Here is a 25,762-nt window from a genome sequence, read left to right as displayed (position 1 = left end):
TTGAAGAGTATATTTCAAAGTACTTGTTTCTTTTTTTTTTTTTAAAGATTTTATTTATTTGAGAGAGAGAGTGAGAGCGAGAGAGCACAAGCAGGGGGCGGGGGGGGGGAGCAGAGGGAGAGGGAGAAGCAGACTCTCCACTAAGCAGGGAGCCCGATGCGGGGCTCGATCCTGGGACTCCCGGGATCATGACCTGAGCCGAAGGCAGGTGCTTAACTGACTAAGCCACCCAGATGTCCCTCAAAATACTTGTTTCAAGAAAGATAGTCTTTAGCTTAAAAAAGATCTGAAATATTTGTTTGTTCATGTGAACCCAATACACACACACACACACACACACACACACACACAGAGGAGAGAGGGAATTCCTTTAAATAATGAGATAATGAGATTCGATTTATTAATATGTGACTTCCATTTGATAGTTCAGGAACATACCTATTTCTCATGAAGTGAGATCAGGATATAACGAAAGAAATCTTATTTTAGGTGTCCTAAAATCCAGTGGGTCAATTTTCTATCCTCTCTGGTCTAAAAACATTTTTGAAAGACCTTCCTCTGTCTCTGTGCTCTGTCTAGACTCTCTATCAGAGCACAAACAAGTGCAGGAAAAACAGAATACGTGTAGATACTAGACACGCTAAAAGAGGTATCTGAGAGCCCTCAGGAAGAATAATATTTTACCATGAGGTGGCTTTTGTCTTTCACAATAACAGCCGTATGAATGTGCTTTAATTTATGCTAACCTGGAATGCTTAAAATCATAAAACAGGTATGATTATTAGGTTTCTATTCATCCAGGGAATGCAGATCCCAAAGATAAGTATGCCGGAACATGAACTTTGTGGGAAAGCATGCGTCTACCTACCTCCAACAAAAAAGAGACCGCCCTTCATTTCAGTAATAGCTCTTTGGGGTTTAATTTTGATAGATTGTGAGGTATTTTATTCTAACACATAAACCAGATGCTTCTCTCAAGTCAATGGGGGGAACAACTGATGGCTGCCAGATTAACTAGGAAAGAAATGTTTCTCTCTGCAGTTCTGGACAATAATGCAATTTAATGGCATTTCACCTGGGTGAACTTTTAAGATGGATGCATTTGTCTTTTACCTCTCAGGGCATAGGGCCAAATTTGGAGCAGATGGTGGAAAAGATGGATGGCCACAGAGATCTCCAGGTGAAATTGGTTGGATTTCCGCAATCCTCATTAATTCCTGGTTGACCGGCATCCATCTCCATCGTTCTGACCCTCCATAATGAATTCTGATTTCTGAGGATTTTCTGGGTCTAGAATAACCAAAATGTGCTGACTAAAATCTGAACAGATTGAAAGAAGCACTCACCTGCTATTTCAGGCTTTTGGAAGAAAGGGACTATCTCAACCTGAAATCTTGCTGTTCTTACTTTGAGCAATGGTGGATATTCTTCCCTGGGAATGGGACACAACTGGGCAGGGTATGAACTCGAAAGCTCAGGGAGTGAGTTTAAGAGACAAATTTCTTCTGCTGTTGTTCAGGTAAAGGAGAGACCTTTGGGTTCTTAGATTAAGTCTGATGAGAGACTCACCACCCATCACTAAGCAAGACTGACAGGGGTCACCCCAACTATGGAACGATGTGTAAGGAGAAGCAGATGATTGTGGGAAAACCCCAGAAGCATTGTTCCAGGCCTGGAGGTAAAGAGGGGACGCCCAAGATCAATGGAAGGAGGGACCCATGGGAAGTACGAGGAACAGCAACGCTTCATGGATTTAATTAAAACAATGCCTATGTGAGCTTCTTGATTCATGGCCTGATATTCTCATTTACTTCCACATTAGGTTAGGCTTATTGACATAATTGTTTTTGCTCATACTGAAGCCTCTCCTACTAACCAATCTGTATTACTATTATTTTTTATTGCAATTGTCTGAGCCCCCATTCTGAGCCAGATGTCTTCAGTTTATAAACATTGCCATCAACACTTAACTAAGAGGACAAATGATTCCCATTTAGGATGAGAATTTATGTGTGATTGTGACAGGGTGAGCATTAGCCCTTTCGTTGCCATAAACCTACAGACACATATCTATCCGCACATGTTGGAGGAAGGGAACATACCAGTAAACAAAATCTGGCAAATCGTAGGTGCCCAAGACCACAGAAGAAAATGTCCAGGAGATGTGCACTTAGTTTTAAGAAAAGCTAAATAAGTGTGATATTTTTCGATGGGCCTTTTCTTCACCTGAGCAGAATGACAGTATTTTACTAGTCAACCAAGACATTCATCAAGATTTAAACCAACCTCTCACCTTTCATGCAAAGCCTAACCTCAGTGGTTATTAAAAATAAATGGGATTTAAATCAATGTAGAAGCACCTATTTTATTTCCAATTTCACGCTCTTGTATTTTGCACTGTGGTTTTAGATCTGTTTGTGAAGGCTGACTGGGGCAAAAAAACCGTCCTGAGAGACATCTGGGAAGCGACCAGGCTTTCAAGTCCATGACAAGTCCCAGGCTCTGGATTCAGCTGTTACCAACTCACCAAGTGACCTCAGTCCAATTTTCTCACTTTGAAAATGGGAACAATTGCGCATACTGTCTTTTTATGGAATGCGGTGGTATCTGTGACTGGCACTATTGGTGGCTTTAGGCTGAGAGTCTGAGGGTGTAACTCTCTTCTCTTCCTCAGGGACCAGGAGTGTAGGTCAGGGATCCAGGTCCAGGGAGGGCATTGGCTTTAATTTCTCCCTAGTCTACACAGCAGTTGCGGCGTCCAGTAACCACGGCCATTCTGACTGGAGAGTCAAGGGAGGTGCATGCCATTCCTCCACATCCTGACATTCTCCTGGACTACCAGCTCTCTTTCTGTCATATTCTCCCGGCTCACAGGGCCGGTGACCTGGGTGAAGTCTCCGTGGGCCTCCTCCTTTTGCTGTCACCTGTTATGTGTTTCACCAATAACTGACTTCCAGGGGAATAGTAATTCATTCACAACTGTTCTCACAGGCGTTATTTTGCTTTCTCGAGAATGTTTACTAAGTTCTTACTGTGCTTAGACTTTGCTGTCATCCTCTTGTTAACTTGAGGGAACTGTGGAGAAGAGTGGGGACGGGAGTTCTCCAGACCAGGCAGCTGTCCTGTGGGGGGGGGCCTCCCTCCCAAGCCTCTGAGTCTTCAAGGCTGCCTTGTGCAGTTGTCTTCCAACTGTCCGCTCCCCACCTGGCCCATCCTGCAGGCCACCACCAGACGTCCCCCGTACCACTGTCCTGGAATGAGTTCCTCCTCATGGCCTGCCCCTCGTTGTATGCACACCAGCCTCCAAAGGCGGAACACATCTCTTTTCCCTCCTGCTCTCCCCAAACCTGTTCTCCGCTGCCGCCAAAATGTGCTATTAACGAGTTCCCAAATCCTCTTGTGCCTCTGCACATTTTCCGTCCTCCCCTCAATTCCATCTCCCTACCTCCGAGCCACCCTTCAGGGCCACACATAAATCCGGAGCCCACGAAGCCGTCCGTGACTGGCCCGGCTAGAGACCCTTTCTCTCCCCTGTGAGTTGTGGTGCTGATGGTATCATCAGTCAGCTGGCATGGTGTGTGGGGCCTGGCTGGGTACTATTGCCTTCTGTTGTCAACATCCCTGGAAGGATCTTGGGCTTACAGGTGAGGAAACCACAAAGAAGTTAGTGATGGTGCTGGGGCCAGAGCCCCATTCCCCAAATCCCAGACTGGTGATCTTTTTCTCCTGTAGCATTTTACCTTCTGTCCTTCCTTGGAGGACAAGGACTCTACCCTGTCTATGTTCGAAGTTTACAAAGCATCCTATGTAGAGACTTGTTTCTAGGGAATATTCAGTAAGTGTTTATTGAAAGAAAGCAAAGGGAAGAAGATAGGAAGGGAAAAAAAATAGTAATAGCTAACCTTTATATGGCCCTTTTGTTTTACCTTAATCCCTTTCTAGTTTACGCCCTTTAAATCCCTAGGGGGTGCCTAGGTGGCTCAGTAGGTTAAGTGTCCGACTCTTCATCTCAGCTCAGGTCTTGATCTTAGGGTCGTGTGTTCAAGTCCTGTGCTGGGCTGCACACTGGGCGTGGAGCCTACTTAAAAAAAAAAAAAATCCCTACGAAATAGGTCGTGTTATTCTCAGCCCCATTTTATAAGTGAGAAGACCGAGGCAAGAGAGGCTAAGTGACTTGCCCAAGGTCACAGAGCTGGTAAGTGACAGAGTCAGGACTTGAACAGAAGGGGTCTGGCTCCTGAGCCTGTGCTCTTCTTCCACCGTGTTCTGCTGCAGGGTCATGAAGGGACGGACAGACAGGGAAAGATACAGAAAGAAGGACGAGCCTCAGATCAGTGCCCAAGACAACAGAGCAGAGGACATTTAGATTAAGCTGCCATGTTTTGTCTTCTTTTAATTCTGTTGAGAAGGGGCACCATACATGAGAGCAATGGCCAGACTACGGAGTTTGTCCCTACTGCCTGGATTTGCTAGAAATTTGCTAGAAATTGATTGCTGTGAAACTCCTTGAACACATGGCACCCAGATTGCCTGCCTTATATTCTAGTTGCTATAGGAGGCTTAGCCAAGAGACTGTTAAATAGCTCACATGCCCTCCACCCGGAGTCCCTTAGGAAGGGACTCTCTCCCCAGACGCTCCCTCCCCAGACGCTCCCTCCAGAGCACGTGCTTTCCATGGAAGGCTGCCTTCAAGGGAACAGTCACAGACTTAAAATCACCACGACTAGAAATGAGTAGCAAATGTGTCAAGTTTGGCTAAATCAAGCTGATAAAGAATATTGAATGGGGGCTTTTATCTTTAGAAGCATGACTGTTAATGTGGTTGGTTTTTGACCAGGCTCCCAGTAGCTATTAGTATTTCTGCTCACGCTAGCACCACTCTGCCTTACACACAGAAGAATCTATCTTAAATGTATTTTGAACTTTAGAGCATGTTAACGGAAGTGGCCTATCATTCAGGAGCATGGGAAGATGATTTTGCCAGCATTGAGAGAACACTTTGCACCCAGAATCCTAGAGTGAACAGAATACTACTCCAGCTTTGATGAATCACAGCTGAATCATGTTTAAGTGTGTGCTGCATTTTGAGGGATTCCCTTCTTCCCCCACCCGCCCCCCACCCCTGCAGGGTGAAAAGCATTGCTCTTCCTGTGTAAAACCATTGTTTACACCCAAGACCACTAAAATGTTTTTGTGGCGATGTTGTGAACGCATCAAGTGGTTGTTGTGGGGCAACTAAGACAACTTTATAGGTTAATGAAAAGTGATTTATCTTTCTTCTAAGCAGAACATTTAGTTCTTTCTGTGCCTCTTTGACTCCAAGCAAATCTGTCTGGCCCCATCCCTTGCCCCCCTCCCGCATCTGCACCACCCTCTTGGATATCTCGTGGTACATTTTTTATGACCATGGTCCTGTCTGTTCCTAGTAATTAAGAACTCTCTGAGCAATGTGAAAGTAGGTTACTGTTCATCTGGTTTCTTGGAAGCACCGGGTGTGTGCGAGGGTAATTTTTCACCTAAAAGATGAAATCAAAGAGAGAGTCCAGGAAGTAAAGAATGAATGGACCAGGTAGCTTACTTTTCTTAGCTCCTGGGGGACTGTAGGCATTGCTGCTATAGTGGACAGAGCCCGGACTGACCCTGAAGGAAGCAGATCTGGGTTCACGCTTCTGTGCTATGTTTTACCAGCTTGTGACCCTGACCAGAAGAATTCGCTTTTCCAAATCTCAGTTCCCATCTGTGGACTAAGGATGACAAGGCCTAGCTTACAGGGTTATTGAAAGGATCGCAGACACTGGTTGTGAAGTGCCCGGAACTGGTGTGCAGTCATGGCTAGTGGTTTTCCTTGTTATTTCTGCTGTTGTCCTCACCGCCATTACTACTGCTTCTCCAAGTAGCTTCTGTATCAAAACCACACTCTTGTGTATGAAGAACCAAGGGGAACTCGACCCCTGTTGCTTCCCATGCACATAGGACACAGCTTTAACCTTCCAGGCAACCTGCTTTCCTTACCAGAGCAGCTGCACATGTTCCAAAACCAATAAAGATAAATATAAAATGTGCGACTACATAGGGATGAAAACAAAGAATGAAGTGCTTCCTCACTCCAGCTGGGATCCCTTGCTGAGTGGGTACTTTCTTCCTTCCTTGCTTGCTTCCTTCCACCCACAAATATTGACAGGTACCCACTGTGCAGGTGCAGGGCTTAGAGGTAAGCCCTAGGGGCCAAAGTTGAATCCCACATGGATTCTGTCCTTAAGAAGCTTACCATCTCCCCGGAAAGAGGAAATGCCCATAAACATCCAGGAAGTTAGGTAGAAAATGGTAGGACCATAGGAAAGACATTACTAAAGGGATATGGAGTTTAGGTGAAGATCAAAATTCTAGCTGGAGCTGGGACATGCAGGTTTTATGAAAGAGGCAGCTTAGTCATCATTAGGATCACAGATTTTGGGGTTGGACCATTAGGTTCAAACCTTGGCCTTGCTACTTCCTTGTTTGGGCTACTTGATCAAGCTGGGTCACATCTCTGTGCCTCTGCTTCCTCATCTTTAAAATGGGTATAATAATAGTATCTACCTCTCAGGATTGTTGTAAGGATAAAGTGAGTTGTGTGAAGTGCTTAGAACAGGTATGGATTTACCCTCCAAGCAAAGATGGGCAGAAATGTTCTTTCTAGACGGAGGAGTAACATGAGCCAAGGCAGAGTCTGTTCTGAGGTACAGGGTTGGAGAAGGTGAGAGAGGGGGAAAGGCAGCTTGAGATGAGATTATGGATGCTCCTGAGTGGCAGACCAGGAACCTTAGACTTTACTGAAAATGTGAAATGAATTCAGTCTTCTAGAGTTCCATGGTCGGGGTGTGCGAAGCCAGAATCTGAACATGTCTCAGGGTAGGTCTCTACATTTCAGTTGCAGTGAACATGGCAATGAACCAGATACCAGCAGGCATGAAGTCGAAACTTGGATTAACAAGGCTCAACACATGGGCCTGAACTGATACCTCAGGGAAGATGGGCAGCAGAGCCCAAGCCAGAAGCGAAACCACGGAGCGAAGGGAGGGGAGGTGCAGAGGTATGTGGGGAGGGCGGCAGGAAATGTCACCCCATTACCCCCATCCACTGCTTCCTTTTTAGAGTACAGATTTTTTTTCTTCAGGGTAGAGTCAGCCCTTTTGTTTTTGTTTTCGTGTGTAGTTTTATTTCTTTTGAGCCTTGGGATGCGTGTGGTCATCTTTACTTTCTGTGTTAGGGTGGTAGGGAGGTGGGGATGATTAAAGCTTACCTCAGGAGACTTTTGTTTTCAGTGATCTATAGATGTCAGGCTTTGTCAGGATCTGGAATATGTTGTCCTCTGCCTCCTCTTCTATGCACCTAGAGCAGGATTTTGTAGGATTTCGGAAAGGGCTGCATAATGTTCAACAGGGCCCCCGAGAGGATGACCTCTTCTCTTGGAATTTGTCTTTAAATGAAAATTGGAGGGTTCGAATGCCTCAGGTTTGATTTACTTTCGACTTTAGCTGTGTAAATGCTATCTTCAATTTTTAAAATAATCATCCAAGTTATTATGAGGGCGTAATATTGTTTTCAGTTTCTTGAGTTAAATTAATGGTTTTTAACTGTTATGGGGATGTGGGGCAGTTCCTAAGACCCCATGGAAGTCATTTAAAATTCGTTATGCAATGGGGCGCCTGGGTGGCTCAGTTGGTTAAGTGTCTGACTTCGGTTCAAGACATGGTATCAGGGTCCTGGGTTCAAGCCCTGCATCAGGCTTCCTGCTCAGCAGGGAGTCTTCTTGTCCCTCTCCCTCTGCCCCTCCTCCACTTGTTCCCTCTCTCTCTCTCTCTCTCTCTCTCTCTCAAATAAATAAGTAAAATCTTTTTAAAAAATAAAACTCATTGTGGAACAAAGTAGTATCCAATAAATCTATATAGGTACAAAATCAAGATCAATTACATAAAATGTCTGTGTGTAGCGTGGGAACAGGGAAATGATAAGGTACAATTATAATGTAATGTGTTGCTCTAGAGCCCACTATGCACCTCCCCACCAAGTGACCGGGAGGGAGACACCAGCACGTCAACCGTTGGAAGTGGGATCTTCTGGTCCAGGCTGCATTTCTCCTGCAGTGGAGCCTCACCCAAAGAGATCTTGAATGATTTTTCAGACAGGTGCCTGGGCCCTCTCTCAAGGGTTACCTTGTAAGCTAGGAAGGTCCACAAACACATTCCTAAATGATGGGAAGTATTTGTTGATTTGGGCTTTAAAGTCATTTTTTCCATACTCCTCCAATGTCTCTTTTTTAGAGCGTTATATTCCAGTCTTGGAAACTATTACTTATCCATCACATCCTTGCTGAAGAGTGAAGTTTGACCTCAGCTGTCTGACAGCCAAGTCACACCAACTTCAATGGGAATGGCACATTTTTGTCCAGAGGCAGAATTTAGCTTTTAAACTTAGGCCTAAAGGGCCTGTTTAATGTATTATGTAAGAAAGAGTGAGGTCATATAAACAGTCATGGCTCCTACCTTGAACCAAAAGTCGTCCTTATTTGGTACTTCCGAAGCTGGAAAACAATACAGGCAACCAGCTCTCTCCGGACCAGGGGAGAAATAATGGCTTCCTTGTTCTAGAACCATGGGTTTTGGGACAGTGTCAGCGAAGCAGGCTGCTTGCTCCTTTTAGCACTTGAGGTTTGGACCGGTTTCATTTACCCCCTCTGTCTGCTGGGAAAAAACATTCTGGAAGTCCACTGAATCCCCATCTGCTGTCAGGATGCCTAGCATCATTGGGGGGAAGCTCTGCCATGGGGCCCTGGGCCTTGGGTCCGGGGAGGGAGCAACAGATCCCAACCCACCAGCCCCACTGTTCTGCAGGACCCTTCGGCAGCTGAGTCTAAGAAGACATAGCATTACACTTCTCTTGGATCATCATTTTGGCTGAGCTAAAGGTAGATCAAATTTCACCCTTAAATAACTGTCTTCTGTCTGTGTAAACAGTCACGGCCATTAGTCTTAAACTTCAAACCTCAGCCCATGGGTCTGGATTGGTTTCTTTTTCAGACCTTAACTTTGGAGGCCAGTCTTCCCTGCTTTCTCAAGTCTCTGATGCCTCTAGCTGAGCATGCAGCCTACTCCGTGAGTCGTAAAAACACCATGCCGGGGCACACAGAATTAAAGGGGGAAGGGAATGAAGAGGACTCATTCACTTCTCCTTCCTGGGACCTAAATCCATTGTAGTATCCTACTTGCATCCAGCAAGAAATGCCAAAAGATTAAAGCATAGTGTTCTCATTCTTTTCCACGGGAAGGAGAGGTTATGCAAAGGAGGCCTATGTCCCCGCAGAGTGGGCGAGAAGCCTGGCAAGAGGTTTGTCTCATTTAAGAAGTAAATATATTCAGTGGAAGCAAAGATGCTGCCAAGTAAATTTATTCCATTTTTAGGGAGAGAAGGACAGGAGCTTTGCTGCTCCTTTATGTTGCTTTTGGATATAAATTTCTGCATGAGGTTCTCTAAAGAAGTAAGAACGCAACAGCAGCTTGTTTAAAACTTGACCTCTTCAGCCTGCCCAAGAATTTGAGAAACAAAAGAGAAAGCAGAGGATAATTGATTCTGTTCTCTGAAGGCCCATCCTGCCAAGGAACGGGATCCTGGCTTGGTTTCTACCGTGCAGGTGTTTAGTCTCTGCAGCAGGACACAGATGGGGTCTACCTTTCTGCAGATGTCTTTAAATGTCAAAAACATGGGGAGGAAACCCATTGACTTTTTTTTTAAGTTTTTTTAATTAACATATAATGTATTATTTGTTTCGGGGGTACAGGTCTGTGATTCATCAGTCTTGCACAATTCACAGTGCTCACCATAGCACATACCCTCCCCAGTGTCCATCACCACCCACCCCATCCCTCCCACCCCCCTCCCCTCCAGCAACCCTCAGTTTGTTTCCTGAGATTAAGAGTCTCTTATGGTTTGTCTCCCTCTCTGGTTTTGTCTTGTTTCATTTTTTCCTCTCTTTCCCTATGATTCTCTGCCTTGTTTCTCAAATTCCACATATCAGTGAGATCAGTTGATACTTGTCTTTCTCTGATTGACTTATTTCGCTTAGCATAATACCCTCTAATTCCATCCACATCATTGCAAATGGCAAGATTTCATTTTTTGTTGGCTGCGTAATATTCCAGTGTGTGTGTGTGTGTGTGTGTGTGTGTGTGTGTGTGTGGTGTGTGCGCGCGCGCGCGCGCATCTTCTTTATCCATTCATCTGTTGATGGACATCTAGGCTCTTTCCATAGTTTGGCTGTTGCGGACATTGCTGCTATAAACATTGGGGTGCATGTGCCCCTTCGGATCACTACATTTGTATCTTTGGGGTAAATACCCAGTAGTGCAATTGCTGAAACCCATTGACTTTTGTCATCGTGACAGTGCAGCATATCCGTTAACATTGAGGTAGCCATGTCCCAAATGACACTCACATCAGTGGGATGGAGAGAGATTTTAAAAGGCGGCAGAGAATCCCATACCATGGAAAGCAGCTTGTTTCACAGCCAGGAAACTAGAGTCTTTCTGAAATTTCTGCTTGAGAGCTAGACGTGAAACTTATTCCTTAGCCACATATCAGGTCTGATGAAGCAACAGTGTATGAACATGGGAATCCATGCTTCAGCAGTGGGAAGCTTCAAAGTCTTTAGTCTGTTACTAAATGTAAAATGTAGGAACCCTGTGGTTTAATCAGAATGATTGCTTCTGGGAGCAATTCAATAGAATTGTCATGTCAAATTAAGTTTTAGCAAGTTTTGTCTGATCGGGATATTCACCAGTCTGGATCCCAAAATGGTACGTGCTCGCTGCATTTATGGAAGTGAGGCTAGTCCCCTGTCCTCTCAGTGAGGTCACCTTAATTGTCCTGTTTGAATGCTCGGTGGCCATGGGGACCTCAGAGCCCCAGTGAACAAGCAAGGAGCTACAGGAGGCAGATCTCAGGGCAGAGATTCATCACTCGCAAGGTTTAGAAAATTCAATCCTTCAGTAAGTGTCTTGCGCAGGCACGAACCTTACTAAATATAGAGGGCTAAAAGAGAATCCTTCCATGGGAGGGCTCCCTTAAATTAGCGCAGTTCATCTACTCATCTGTGTGTGCTGACTCGTGCCTAAACATTGGAAGCCAAATCCAAAAAAAGGAGAAAGCAAGCCTGTGGCTCAGTCCTAGGAAAGATGTAGAGCAACGGAGTATAATCCTAGACAGGGGAGCCAATGAGAACCACAGCAGGCCCGTGCTGGAAAGAGGGGCGCCAGCTTCATGTAATCACTCTCGTTAATTAACTTCACAGTGTGGCTTTGCAAGTGCCGTTGGCATATTCGGATTTCTCCATTTGTCATGATTCTGCTGTTTTCAGATCATTTCATGATCCAGGTTTCAAACTTCAGATAAGATCAGAAGTTCTGGGAAGATGTTAGCCATTGATGCTCGCTGTACTTTGAATATTTCCCCCTTGCCAGACTTCCCCAAATATGCTCAAATAAGGTATTTTTTAATAGATGGCCAGGATGACAATGTTCTAGGCCTTCACCTCTTGAATACGGGAACAACTCTCAAGGAAGAGGAGGGCTAAAGAGGTTTGGAGTCCCATTTCTTAGAATGGTGCTAGGGAACACGACAAATTGCAAGGGTCCCCACAGTCCGGAGCCCTGCAGAATGCATTCTGCTTCTCTCCAAAGCCAGAGCTCTCTGTCTGTCTATACAGTTTGTTGCTGCTGCTGAGCCCAGATTCTGGCCCCACCTCTCCCTTAGCTGACCTGTTGTCTCCCGGTGACCCCCATTCCTATGTGACAGTCAGCTAGTGGAAGACAGCTGAGGAAGAGAGCCAGGACAAGAGAAGATGGTTGGAAATGATCCAGATAGGACCCTGTGTGTTCAAGTGACTGCGGAATTGTCCTCGAAAAGCTACTATCGATCCTGGCCGTTTTAGCACATCGTGCAGTGGTTGGGTAGCCAATTTGGTCGTGGTGTTAGAATCCTTATAATTGCATGGATCTATGCTTGTTGCTTTTTGGAGAAATGAATTTTATGAATGTTTCTATTTAAGGAGAACAAAACAATAACAAACAAACAAAAAACGCCCCGATTCCTATTACCCAAACTCCTCCTCGCACATAGTATTCTAATGCGGTTTATTCCTGAAACTGACTCATTCAGCTTTTCTCCTGGAACTTGTCAGTATGTATGCCTGGTTAATGGAGAAAATCAGCGCAATGCCCAGGCACAACGCCATGACTCATTCCTGGCATTTCAGGGGCTTTGTAATGGAAATCATAGTTCCAAGCTACAGTTCTTACCAAGTGGATATGTGAATATTAATGAAACAAAGCAAGTCTCCGCAACTCCTGCATAACCCTCACCAGAGATTCAGTGTTTGCTCATGAAGTGAAGGTTTCTCTTCATAACCCACGCATGCTTGAATACCACAATATTGTTTTAATTAGTCTTTTAATTCACAGTAAAATATTTGGCTGTGGTGGAAGGAGGAAATTCTCTCCTGTGTTGGAACTGTTTGGTTAAAAGGGCATTTTTGTCTACAGAATTAGTCCCCTGGGGTTTATACTAGTATCTGAATGCTTTTTCAATAGTCTCCAATGACCTGCAGCCAATTCTTGCTCATTCATACTATCTCTCTATTGACCTACCCATCTGTAATTGTGTATGTGTGTGTGTGTGTGTGGTGTACATATATTCACTTGTGTGCATGCGTGCGCGCACGCGCGCGCGCACACACACACACACACACACACACACACACAGTCTACTGGTAAAGCATAGAAAATTGAAACCCTGAATAATCCCAGCCTTTTATTTTACCTTCTGCTTGATCCAACCTTGTCCCCCAATTTTTCTTTTTTTTCTTCTTTTTTTTTTTAAAGATTTTATTTATTTATTTGAGAGAGAGAGGGGAGAGAGAGAGCACAAGCAGGGGGAGGGACAGAGGGAGAAGCAGACACCCCGCTGAGCAGGGAGCTCGACGCGGGGCTCCATCCCAGGACCCCGGGATCCTCAGGACCCTGGGATCATGACCCGAGCTGAAGGCAGACACTCAACAACTGAGCCACCCAGGCACCCCCCCCAAACTTCTTTCAAGTAACATTCCCCCTTTGTGCTATGTAAAATTTAAAAGTAGTAAAAGAGCCAAAAAATAGACAGCAGGAAGAAGTGGGGGAAACAAGGAAGACAGATATTTCAAATACTTATTTTGTTATTGACTCAGGTTTGAATTTTGTGTCTGACCTTCTGGTAGGACTTTCTGGAAACACAGATGAGCCAGTTTCTCATCACTCTTGGAGACTGGGATGGAAGGTCAAATATTTAAAATTGGTTTTTGGTGATTCTTATATATCTACAGTCCTTTAGAGCAGGAATATTTGGGAGCTGCTAATTGGAAAGTAGACATTGAGGAGATATTTTCAGCTAAAGAAAATAATGAGCAATATAGCTTATAACTCAGCCACTTTATTCTGATCCTGTCTTCTCTAACAATAGCTCCCTGCTCCGTGCTCTTAAAACACAAGTGCTAATATTATGAGAAATGAGTTACATGAAAAACAGTCTAATCTTTTCTAAAAGTGCTAAAAATACCAATCTGCAACCAAGAATCTTTAAACTCTCTTCCCTTTCCAGATGCAGGATTGATTCTAGGCAAAGACTGGATTTCAGAGGATGCCCTGAGGCGTGGGCATGGGGGGGGGGTGTCGATTGTAGTTTATAGGAGGAAAGATCTTTAGGCAAGGATATTCAAAGTGGTTGCCTTCTCCCCACCCCAGTGCTGAGTCTTCAGATGCACACACCATTGTTTTCCTGGTCATTCTTTGAAAGTGGCTGGAGACGGAAGGGTATTATGTTTAGTTTTTCTTACGAGGAAACTGAAATACAAGAGATTGCCTCCCCAGGCTTAGAACGTAGTGCTGTGGCCCTGAGGTCCTGTCCACAGTTGGAAGACCGTTTTTCATTGCTGGTTCTTACATGGTAACTCTTCCACTGCTTATCCTTACCAGATCAGTCTCTCAGAATGTGCAAAAGGAAACACTTTTATGGGATAGCCCTCAAGATTTGGTGAGGGGATCTTGTCTGGGATCTGAGATAGAGAAGACAGGAGGGGATAATGACCTGGAGAAAGATTTGGAGGCAAAACGGTGGGGGTGATGTGTTCAGAGTCCCCCCGGGGGCCACACTTCCTTGTCTTCTGATCCCAGAGGGGGCATGCCTGGTCCTCCACCACCGTAGATTCCCATGTTACGTCTGCTGGGAAATCTCACAAGCGTGCCTGAGGTCACCATGTCTTTCCTCCCACAGCAATCTTTCCTTAGGCTTCATGTGGTTGTAGGATAAGAACTATTCAAGTGAAAACTAACTGTGTTGGTCCAACTGCCACATTTTCTGTTTGGAAAAAAAGTTACTTCTCAGAAAATAAAATTAATAAGACAATGCATGGCAAATTGGGCCTTCGTAGCTACCACTCATTTTTTTTAAATACATCTGCTATAGAGTTGCTTCTTGCCAGTGTGGCGTAATTTTCAGGTCTGTGACTGAGACTTGGATGGTGTGCATGTCTGGACTGTGAGCGGAGACAATGTTTAGGGTTGTAATGTGGGTATTGAGGTCTTTTTAGTGTATGATTACTTTATGACAAGGTCATTTTAAGGGAATGTTAACTAAACTGAAGTTACTTATATTTAGCCACACTTTTAACTATCCTTTCCTAAAAATTGAAAAGTAACTTAGTTAAAATAAAATCCAGAAGTCTCTGTTCCAGCACATTCTTTAGTTTATAATGCTAAGGGTTGAAGAATACTTAAAGTAACCAGCATCGCTGAGACCTAATGAAGCCGTTAATATTTTTACTCTTTTTTTTTTTTTTTTTTTGCTTCAGAAGCTAGTTGCCATGTAAAGTAAAAGAAACCTCATGCTTTTAATCTTTTCAGTTGACATTGCCAGTGAGAGTGTTGTTATTGTTAGATAATCATAATGGTATGTTCTGGAGGCTCTTCTCCCCTCACCCGACGCGCCCAGTTCACTCACACCCAGCCAGCAGACCCAGAGAAAGAAGAATAAAGAACATCTTACTTGCTTTCTGATTTTGATTCTCTTGTTTTGGAGACATGCTGGGATTTGCTCTTAAACTACTATTATTTTCCTAATGTCCGTCTAGGTTTAGATTCATTTGTAAGAAGAACCAAGAAAACAGATGAACCAGTCAGGCTGCACTGGGCTGACCCTTCTCCCAGCGAGCCTTGCCTCAGCCTCATGGTGAGAGGACAGGAACGCCAGCCCCGGTGAGGGGGGTGGGGGAGCAGAGTTAGGGTGGCAGGGGAGACCCAGGGCATGGCCCTTCACCTCCACCAGCCTCCGTTTCCCCACCACCTGCCCACTCATGCTTGTTTTGAAATTTAGATGTGATGGTGTTTAAAAAGAGTTGCAAAGTTTTCAAAAAAGTACTCTATGGATGTTCAATATTATGTTAGGAACAGAGGCCGAGTAGATAAGTGTAATTCTATGTGTGCATTGACCATTATATGTGGGGGACACTGGTAATTTTGGAAAAGTTTTTAGTCACTTCTTCATGGGGCCTAAAGTGAAAACCAGGCAAGGAGACCAGTTCAGCAGTTTAACCAAAGGGAGAATTGGAAATCTCCCCAAAGGTGAGAGGGAGAAGTAAGCTAGGACAGACCACTGGTCCCGATGATGGAAAGATTTATGGCTGACACAATATCCTGCCTAAGAAGAAACACAGAGCTCTTGAAGAGAGCTATCATAATATACAACGTTTGCTTATGAGACCGGCCTTATGCGGAATGAATATTAGGAACACACGTGAGGTGGGCATTCCATGAAAGGGGTGTGTGATTCAGGGATCCGGGGATGAAGAAGAAGCCTGTTCTCATCCCGCAACATGGCCTACTGCTCAGGGTCATGGGGAGTCTGCTGCGTGCGTGGAAGAAGGTTGAGGTGTGAGTTCATAAGGGAGAACTCCAGAATTCGGGCTTATTCCCAGGACTGAGAAGGCAGCAGAAGCAGCTGGGGCTTTCTCCGTTCCATGCCTGCCTCCTGTCTCTACTGTTTCATTCTATTTGCTCTCTTCTGTGGCCTCTGCATCTCCCCAGATCAGGCCTGTACAGCAGGGAGTCACAGAAAAATAAAGTAAGGTGGTTTCTGGGGGGCTGTTGATTGCTGGTAGCAACGGTAGCCAAGTGACACACACACACCGTATCTGGGTCCCTGACTTAACCAGCACACATCCCACTGAAGGCTCAACTTGTGAGTCTGACATTCCCCAATCCCTGGTAACCCTGTTGGCATTAATACTTATTAATCATCAGTTGTATTTTAAGCATTTACTTTTGTTCCCACAAGTATTTAGGATGGAGTTTCTCAGCACATAATCAAGTTCCCAAGATGGGTCTGTACTCTGGCTGTGGCTGCATTCTTAAAAAGATAAATAAAAAAGATAATGCAATGGAGAATGAACATGTGCCAAATTAAAGCATAAAAGGAAATAAATTAAGACCAAGTCCCCACTCTGCTGACAATATAGGCCAGCCTTGTCTTTCAGGCGTTCAGTGACTTGTGTCAAGCCCTGCTGCTTCATATGTATGCCTGGGTTGGGGGGGTGGGAGGGGAGGAAGGAAATGAACGAAGAAGGAAAAAACACTGTTTTTAGCATTGCTGGCTACCTGGATAACCAACCCTGGGTTCTCTGCTGCTGGCACCCTGTTTTCTTCCATACGGTGCTGTTGGAGGTGGGCCCTCTTGGGGAACCTGTGTACCCAGCCAGCACCCGGCCTGGTTCTCCAGGGATGGAAGGGTGCACTGATGCTCTGGTCTTCGTGGGCTTAGGCTCCAGGACACTAAGGGAGGGCTGTCATCTCTCGGAGTTACATAGTCATTTCTTTTCTGAGTATCCCTGATGGGGCTGGGATAGCAGGTAGCCGGCATCTAATTCCAGGAAGTCTTGTAGGGTTGGCCTAAAACCCAGGCACAAGTGGTTGTAAGGACAGGGTCGGAGGCCCAGGACCACGCCCGGGGTTCAGGTAGAGTCAGGGGAACCCCTGTCGAGGTGGTGGTGATGGCTGGGATTCCTACGTTCTTTACTAAACAGGCTTGTGCAGAGATAGAAGAGTGCTGGAGGGAGGCAAATGGAGAATCCAGATGACCTCTTTATCAGATTCAGAAACTTCCATGATCCTGGCATTGAGGATCACTTCTCTGCCTGATTTATTCATACTTCAGAGCCCACCACACACACAAACTCATCTTCCTAACAGAGCTCCAGAAACACTCATCTAGCTGCATACTTTTAATCAAAACATTTAGATAACTTCTTGCAGATTGCCTATCTCATGAAGGAGGAGGAAAAGATGGCACAGGAGTCTTTTTGAAAGGATTGTTTAAGTGATCATTTGAGCCCAAAAGAAATCACCTTGTTATTATTCAAGGCAAAAGGCTCTTTCAAGCCAGCTGATTGAAGTGGAAATTATTCCACCCCAGAGATCTGGAGGCAAGTCTCCAGGTACAGCCAGGTGGGCACAATCTTTTAGTGAGTGGCAAATACATGATATCTTCTGTAGGGAATCCCTGAGGCCAAGAGACTTACCAAGAAGGGATTTTTAAAAATCTTGTCATTTCAAACTCCAGGCAAAATATTGGCATAGAAAAGAGTTTTCCAAAGTCAACCCATCATTGGCTCAGATATTAGTAGAAAATCAGGAGTCAAAAAAGTTAAAAGATAGAGATTTTAAGTCCGGCCTGTTTTTAATTTATATGTGGTTATTCTAACTAGTCAGACACGCATACCCTCCCCCTCTCCCCCACCAATACCTTGTCCCAAGGCATAAATTACTCACCCGTTAGAGACGAATTAACTTTTTTTAAGGGTTCCACCTTAAGGGTCATTAATTTAGCAAATTAACTGACATTCCTAGAAAAGCTCCATGGCTTGTGCCTGTAAATATTTGCCCAGTTAGTGACACTTCAAATGGCACCCCAAAATCGCTGGTCCACTGCCAAAGGGTGAGCAGTTTACTTTCAGGAAATGGATTACTCACTTGTGGAATCAGACCAACACCCAGGCTGCTTAGTTTCAACAGACTTTAAAATGCGAAAGGGAACTCTCCTACCTCAAACGTCCAAAGCTTTTCCAGAAGGGATTGAGAGGGGCGAGTGTGTCGAGCCCAGCGAGGCTGGTTTAGCTTGTGCGGTTGAACACCATGATGGCGGCCTCAGGCTGGTGGTGGGTGGCTGCCAAGAGACATCCCCGAGTGCCTGGAGAGAGAGGCCTCCCTGGCCTGCCCTGTTCCCATTTGCCAAACACCCACGAGAAATGAGGGAAATCTGTGGAAGGCCAGAGTGTGCTCAGCTGAGATGCTGCCCCACCTCAGTTCCCCCCAGTTGCCTCTGCTGGCTTCACTTCTCAGCTGCAGCTGCCCACAGCTGTCTGGGAGATGCATCTGGGCCTGGGGAAGCAACAGGGGCGGGGGTGGATGATGGTGTGTCTTTGAACCTGGCCCTTTTTTGCCCTGGCAGCTGAAACAGTCAGTAGGCTCACTCTGTGTAGCTTTTGTCTGGGGGTTAAGCTGGGTACCTCAGAGGGAGACACAGGGCAGGAGGCGCCTGAGCTCAGTCTTGCTGTTCAGTTCTGGGTGCTGGGTTTTCAGAGAGACACTGAGTAGACCCGGAGGAGTGTGGCCAGGAAGGTGTGAGGGTCTAGAAGTCCTATTAACTAAAGATTATGAGAAGGAACTGGGGATTTTGAGCCTGAAAAAAAGAAAATTTAGGGAGATAGCTATCTTGTGAAAGGGGGAATAGAACTTTTTTGTATTTTTAATTGGAGTGAAATGTACATGAAATTTGCCATCTTGATTATTTTTCAGTGTCCAGTTCCATTATATTATATTCCCACTATATTCTCTCCACTACCCATTTACAAAACTTTTTCATCATCCCAAACAGAAACTCTTCACACATTAAACAGTAACTTCCCCCCTCCCCCCAAAACCCCTGGTAACCATCATTCTACTTTCTGTCTCTATGAATTTGCCTACTCAAGGTATTCATATAAAGGAATCATATGATATTTGTCCTTTTGTGTCTGGCTTCCTTTATTTAGCATAATGTGTTCAATTTTTATGCATGTTGTAGCATGTGTCAGAATTTCATTCCTTTTAAAGGCTGAATAGTATTCCGTAGTATTTATATACTGTACTTCGTTTATCCATTCATCTGTTGATGGACATTTGGGTTGCCTTTGGTTATTGTGAAAAAGGCTGCAGAGAGCCCAATGAGGGCTTTAATAACCCTAGCTCCCTTTGATGGTGGAAGTGGGTTCCCCGTGGCTGGGGAGGAGCTCGGCCCTGGTGACCATCAGGGAGGAATCATGGGGTGAGACCCCCACAACTAGTAAAGGAAAGGCCAGAGAATCTCTAAGGGCCCTTCTATCTCCAGAATTCTGTGATTCTCAGGTAGATGGAGTGCGCATCCTAAGGGAACCACCTGGAAGAAAAAAAAAAAGTGGTATTTGATCAATGCCCCCCCCCCCAGGAGAAAAAGCGATGGCAAATTATCTACCATTCAGGAGAGGCGACTTGTGGAACTATCTCTGGCTTGGACTTTATTTAGATCAGAGGCTGATGATGCTGTAAAGCTCAAACAAAGACTCTGCTTACTCTTGGGGAGATCTTCCCAGAGCTTAGAAAGCTTTCTTGTGCAGTAGCATCCTAAGCTTGGGGGTGGGAGGTGAGGTCCAGTGTTCTCACACAGTGCCCTCATGTGTGCCCAAAAAGAAGGGCTGCCCCTGGGAGACCCATCTGAGGCCCTATCTCCCTGTAGGTTATGCTGGGTCCAGGACAGGGGGTGAGGGAACGTGGAGAAGGCCGGCTGGGGAATGTTCAGGAGTGAATGTCTGCTGAGGTGGGGATGCCCTGGGATCCAACACAATTAGCTTCATTCTGTCACAGTTGGGGGTTTTCTTATCATTAGTTGGGGAGGCCTCGCCAGAGAATTCCAGTATTCCAGAGTGAATTTAATTGTGGGTGATTTCATTCTGCCCTTTTTATGTCGAAGCCAGAGGCTTGCGTCATATAACAGTGAATTCAGGGAGATTTTTATTTGCATGTGAATCATAGCTTTTCCAGCTGAATGTCACTTACTTGGAATTTTTGTCTGATTTTGTTTTTGTTTTCGTCTCTTGGTGTTTTTCCATCGGGCTCTTTGGCTAACCAGAAAAAAAAAAAAAAATAGAGGAAGGGCTCAATCTGACTGGAGCAGGGTTTGAGTTGGCAACTCAAAAAGGAGAGTATTATGAATGTGAAAAAAAAGAAAACGGATGCTTTATTTTGCTTTGAGGGAGGGACTGAGGCCAAGTCAAATTGAGAGCTCTAATTTGGGAATGGTGTTATTACAGGTCACTGGGAGTTGGTTACGCTCTAAATTGGGAGGCCAGTCACATGAGGAAGCAGCAAAGGCAGATCACATGGGGGACAGTCGGGGCTCTTTTACAATGAACTTTTATTTTACTTACTACTCAGTCAAAATGTACCTCTGGGTCATGTTGAGAAACCAAGTCACCCTACTGGCTGGTGAGCACTCCCTACCTTGGCCCATCAGTTGTTCAATCAGTGAGTCAGTTCTTCTGGTGTGTATGTCTTCTGGGGCTTTATTTAGGTACTGGAATCTGTTCAGTGATTAGTGGAGCAAGTCATGTGCTAAAGGTTATATATCTGCTCTTCACCTTCACCTACAGGTCTTACTTTGACAGGCTCTCATCCTTCTCTTCCAAAGGCCCTTCTCATTTTAGATCTCAAGGTCAAGACAGTCTCATAACTTCATATACATATCTATATATATGTGTGTAACTATATATTTAGAGAGAGGTGATGATTTCTATTTATTAGATTATCTTTCATATTCTGTTACTATTACTATCAGCTTGCAAAAAAGAAACCAAAAAAGATGGGTCCTGCCCCACCATGGGCAGTTAGGAGCAAAGTATTCTTCTACCCAAAACTGTAGACTTTTGATGTCCTTGGCATCTCTCAGAGATGATCTGGAAAGGGTGTGTGTGGTAAGCTGCTGATTTTTCTTGGAGAATCAGAGTTAGCTTCTTTGTTGTTGTTGTTGTTGTTGTTGTTATTGATGTAGAAAGCCCGGATTTGTTAGCTGGGTTTGAAATAAAAACAAAAATATGGCCCAAGAAGGATATCTAGAATTGAGCGTCCAGTGCAAACAAGTTGTGCTCATGGTCCTAAATGGGGCGCGTTACTAAGTCCATGACACAGAGAGTCTGCTGGTGCTTCCAAAGCATGCGGACCGGCGATGCTTGTGATCAAGTTTAGGAATAGAAGGTGTGTGGAAACTTTCTATAAAAGGCAGCCGGGGCCCCTGGACTGTGGATGAGTGGTCAGGAAACTGTGGCAGTGTTCACGGTCATACCAGAGTATGGCTGTGTGACCTTGGATGAGCTTCTTTGTGCCTCAGTTTCTCTGAAGCACCACATTGGTTTTAAGAAGGGATGATGAGGGCTTCCAGAGGTGTGTGAGGTGTGAGACGTTACCGGTAAATGGAGGGAGTGTGGTGTCCCCTGGCATCACGGGAGCTCAAATCAGAGCCATGTGTCCTCAAACACGGCTGGGCTGCCAGTCTCTCCTCCAGCATCATCCACAGTGGGTGATGCCTCTGACATCACAATACCCAGCTGGACACTCAATAATGAGGAGCTGTGCCCAGTGGACTGCAGAGGAGGGGAGAAGAGGAGGACCAAGTGGAGAGGGAGGAGATGGAGCAATCCCTTATGTGATAATTCCATCAACCCACAACTTTGCACCTAACATCTGGTTCCACTGTAATGTGTTCAGCTCCGTATCACCTGTACAGCGTCTGTGCCCTCTCCCCCAAACTCAGCAAAATCTTACGGTCCTCTAATCAAGAGAATTTTGCTCTTGTTGCTGCACGTCTCGTGGTTCACCGTCAGACCTGTGAGTTGATACTTCTTCACCAAAGGGCTCTCCGGAGCAACCGTCTGGAGGTAATGCTCTGGTTCCATGGCCCGGGCCCTTCCCAGCCTGTGGCAGGCCCCCTTCCAGCCTTCTGGGAGCAGCACAGAACTCAAGGGGGGTGATGGGGGAGTGGTTTGGGAGGGGGTGGCTCTGCGGTAAAGATGCTTTAAAACCGGAAATTCTCACCTTCATTTTATCCCGAGGTGCTCCAGGCCTGGTCGGGCTGTTTACTGTTCTGACGGCACCCTGCACACTCACGCGAGCTGGGTCACGGCCTCCCTGTCTAGCCCTCACTCTTTTTTTACTAGCTAGGTTGCTTCGGAATGGAAAACTGGAGAGATCACCCCTGTCCTAGAAATAAGATGACATTTCGCTCGCTTGTTGATTACTTTTTTAAAAATCCAACAACTTCCTCTTAAAAATAGGTCCCTTGCCCCACCCCCACTTTGAATTGATTCCTCTTAGCCCTTCTCCTGGTAGGAAATTATTTTTCCTACCTGGTTACACACCGGCCCTAAGCTGCTGATCATCTCAAAGCTGGAAGGTAGAGGCCTTGGTTTTCTCTTAGTTCCTTTGACCTGTAGGAAAGGAGCCCATGGAGCATTGTTTCTTAGATGTTGGTGACTGTCGCTAACAATTACACAGCATTTACTGTGGGCCAGATAGTGGTCCCTTGCTTTACACAGATTAGAGGATTCAAACGTCATGACAATCCCGTGAGGTATCCCATTTTCCAAATGAGGAAACTGAAGTGTACAGAGCGGTTAAGTGAATTGCCCAAGGTCACACAGCAACCAAATGGAAGATCAGGATTCAAGATTCAAACCCAGACAATACAGCTATTATCTTTCTTTTCCTTTTCCTCAAGTCACTTAGAGCACCTGATGCTCCTACAGTTCTTGGAAGTGAATAGCTCAGAAAGGAGCCCCAAGTCATACCGAGCCCATCTTAGGTACTTGTAACCTGTGTCTTGGAGTCTGAATTTCCAGACAGCTGGGCTCCCACCTGTGTGTGTGTGTGTACGTGTGTGTGTGTGTTTGTGTGTAGGTTGGTGGAAGGTGGCAGTTTGAGAGCCGACTGAGCCTCAGGAGGGCCTTGGGAGGGAATAAAGTGAAGACCCTGGGGGCTTCCACCCCTGAAAGGAGGCCAGAGCTCTCCTTCTGCTGAGGCCAGGTTCCCCTCACAATTCTGCCCTGGTGCAAAGGTTTCCACTGTTGACACTTAACACCTTAACCAGAGACAGACAAAGCTGAAAAAGGAGCAGATCTGCTGTGTCATCAGCTGTGATGGAAAAGTGCATGGATCTTTTATCCATGCAAGCCTGTGTGATCAGCACAGACCTAGACAAGCATTAGAAGACACGTCAGTGGGAGGCACTGTTCCTGCCCTCCAAGAGCCAGCAGTCTCATTGAGGAGAGTATCACACGAGTGCGTATGTCATTGAGCTGGTCTGTGTGGTAGAGAGAGGCAGTGAGGGCCAGAGTAGATCAACAGGATTTGAGGGAGGTGGCAGATTCTTAAACCATGTTATGGATGATGGGGGAGGGGCAGGTGGGGAAAGGTTTAGATGTATACAAGGCATTTCTACAGCAGAGAATATTTAATAATAAATAACCATCTCTTTTAAGATTTGAACAGCCAAAGTTGTCTCCATGGGTGTAGTGATAATCAATTAAGCTTTTTGTGTTTTTCCAGTAAATAGTGTTGGATGCTGGTCGGAGGTCTGCTAGAGGTTCTGGGGTTATTTTAGAAAATTGATTCTATTCCTTACAGAGTTGCCAGTTGGTTCTATAAATGCAGACCTTCTTAAAGTATTTTATCTACCTCTCTGCTCTGATTCTCTCCAAATTCTTCATATTGCAGACATTTCTATAGGGTACAAAACTTTTCCCATGACTATCTCTGACCCTGCACACCCTGTTGAAGAGGAGAGATCCTAACACCCGACCATCTACATTGATAGAGACCAAAGATAAAGACCCCAGGGCTTAATAAATATATCTACCCTAAAGGTGGTGATATAAAGCTAAATTAAAACAAAACAGGCTGCTGTGGTCACTCCTGGCTCTGGATGAGTGTTGCCTAAGACTTTCTGCTGTTTTCAGGTCTTTCTTTGGTTTAGAATTCCAGACAGTGTGTTTGAAGCTCAGGATGATTAAGCGAGAAGGCTTTATCCATAGTCTTTCTAACTGTGGGCTAGAGCTCTGGTCTCCTCCAGCGGTATTCCCACAAAGTCTACTAAAGCAAAGGGTCCTCAGCTGGTCTGTGCTCCTGCTTCTGGTCCAGCCACTGACCGCCGGTCCTATTTAACTTCATGGTGGGATGCCCGGAAGGAGAGAAATGGCCTTGGCCACTCTCATTTCTGATTGCAGAACTTCATCGTTTGCCATTGTCCTTCCCGCCTTTCTTCCTTCTTACCCCACTGCCCCCAGAGGGCTTTAGAATTAAAAAGTACCTCCCCTTCTCCAAAAATCTGAAAAAGCTTATTCTGATTTCATCAACAGACCTACCAACCTGAACACGAGTTTGGTACACAGATAACAAGTGAACATAAGCTACTTACCTTTGCATAAATTCTTAGAGCTGGCTAATAGCTCAAGAGAACCCCAGAAAGGGGGGTATGCTTCTCACTCCCTCTATGGGGCTATACCTAATGAGGACAAGCGAACAGGATTGGGAATGTTCTAGGGTTGCTCACCCAACTCCGTCCTTGTACAGTTGACTGGGCCCTTCTTTTCAAATACAGTAACATTAATTTTTGACCATAGATTTGAATATCTTCCTTCCACAAAATTGTCCATCCTCGCCTCTATAGAATAACTTGTACATGTGTTTCAGATTTCATACCTAAATGAGGGATACATAAATTTTACTGTCAACTCTTCTGGTACGTCTGTTTTGGGGATGTATCTGTGCTATTCCTTGGTGACAGTATTTACACACATCACAGGGCTCTTACATTCACACTTACAGTTTGGATTCCCATGTCTAAAGATGGGAAATTTTGTCTAGAAGTTGTTGAGTGACTTCCACATTCTGGAAAGCATGGGACCCAGTGATTTAACTCCTTTAAAGACATAGAATGACTCCCTGTTGTCAGAGATGAAACAGCCCTTCCTAGACTTTTTGAGGCTTGTAAACCTGTTATGGGAAGTGGCTGTTGTTCAGTTTGGTCTGTTGGGTCAAGCACAAACTATTCCCTGGAGACTCACCTGTTTATATTTCTTCTAAGACCCTCCTTATTGACTTCCGTCTGGACATTGCCAAGGATTTTGGTCCTGAGAGTTCTTCATTAACAAATATGATTGCAATGAAGCTACCTGGACGACAGGGTGCTTCCCTCACGGTTCTCATTTCTAGTGCTTCTCATGGAAGAAGGCCCGAATCTAAGTGTTGTAGTACAAAGCATGGTTTTCTCCTCTGCAAGGTCAGCGTAAGGATTGCTAATTCATTACTTTGAAATACTACTGAAGAGTCATTTTGTGGTATGTGGGGTTTTGTCAGTGGTGGTCCGGGAGCGTGAGAATGGCACTGAAGATGAGTGAGTGGGAAAACTTCCTGCTTTTGGAACATTTATAGACTCTCCTCTGAGGGGTTTCTGGTATAAAAAACTAGCTGAATATGGTTTATAAGGATTTGTCTTGCATTTGTCAAGAGTAAGGTAACATTTTCTTCGTCTCTAGTTTATATGACTCTTAGGAGACCCATTCCTGTGAGGTTTTATTAGAACA

General features: G+C 45.1%; 1 protein-coding gene across 4 annotated transcripts in view; it reads left to right on the top strand.

Moving 5' to 3' along the window:
• Positions 1-25,762, top strand: part of SAMD4A (sterile alpha motif domain containing 4A) — a 206,452-nt gene that overhangs the window by 86,077 nt on the left and 94,613 nt on the right. The window contains exon 1 of one of the 4 annotated variants that reach the window (XM_027569720.2): positions 21,747-22,010. The exons of 2 other annotated variants lie outside the window; for them this stretch is intronic. The gene's annotated coding sequence lies outside the window, so the exon portion shown is untranslated. Of the gene's footprint in view, positions 1-21,746; positions 22,061-25,762 lie in introns of those variants that run through there. One more of the 4 variants, XM_027569719.2, reaches the window with a different exon arrangement.

Source organism: Zalophus californianus, chromosome 6 (assembly GCF_009762305.2).
Source record: "Zalophus californianus isolate mZalCal1 chromosome 6, mZalCal1.pri.v2, whole genome shotgun sequence".
Taxonomy (NCBI): Eukaryota; Metazoa; Chordata; class Mammalia; order Carnivora; family Otariidae; genus Zalophus; species Zalophus californianus.
The sequence above is the reverse complement of the archived record's forward strand: the minus strand, read 5'-3'. Positions and strand labels throughout refer to the sequence as shown.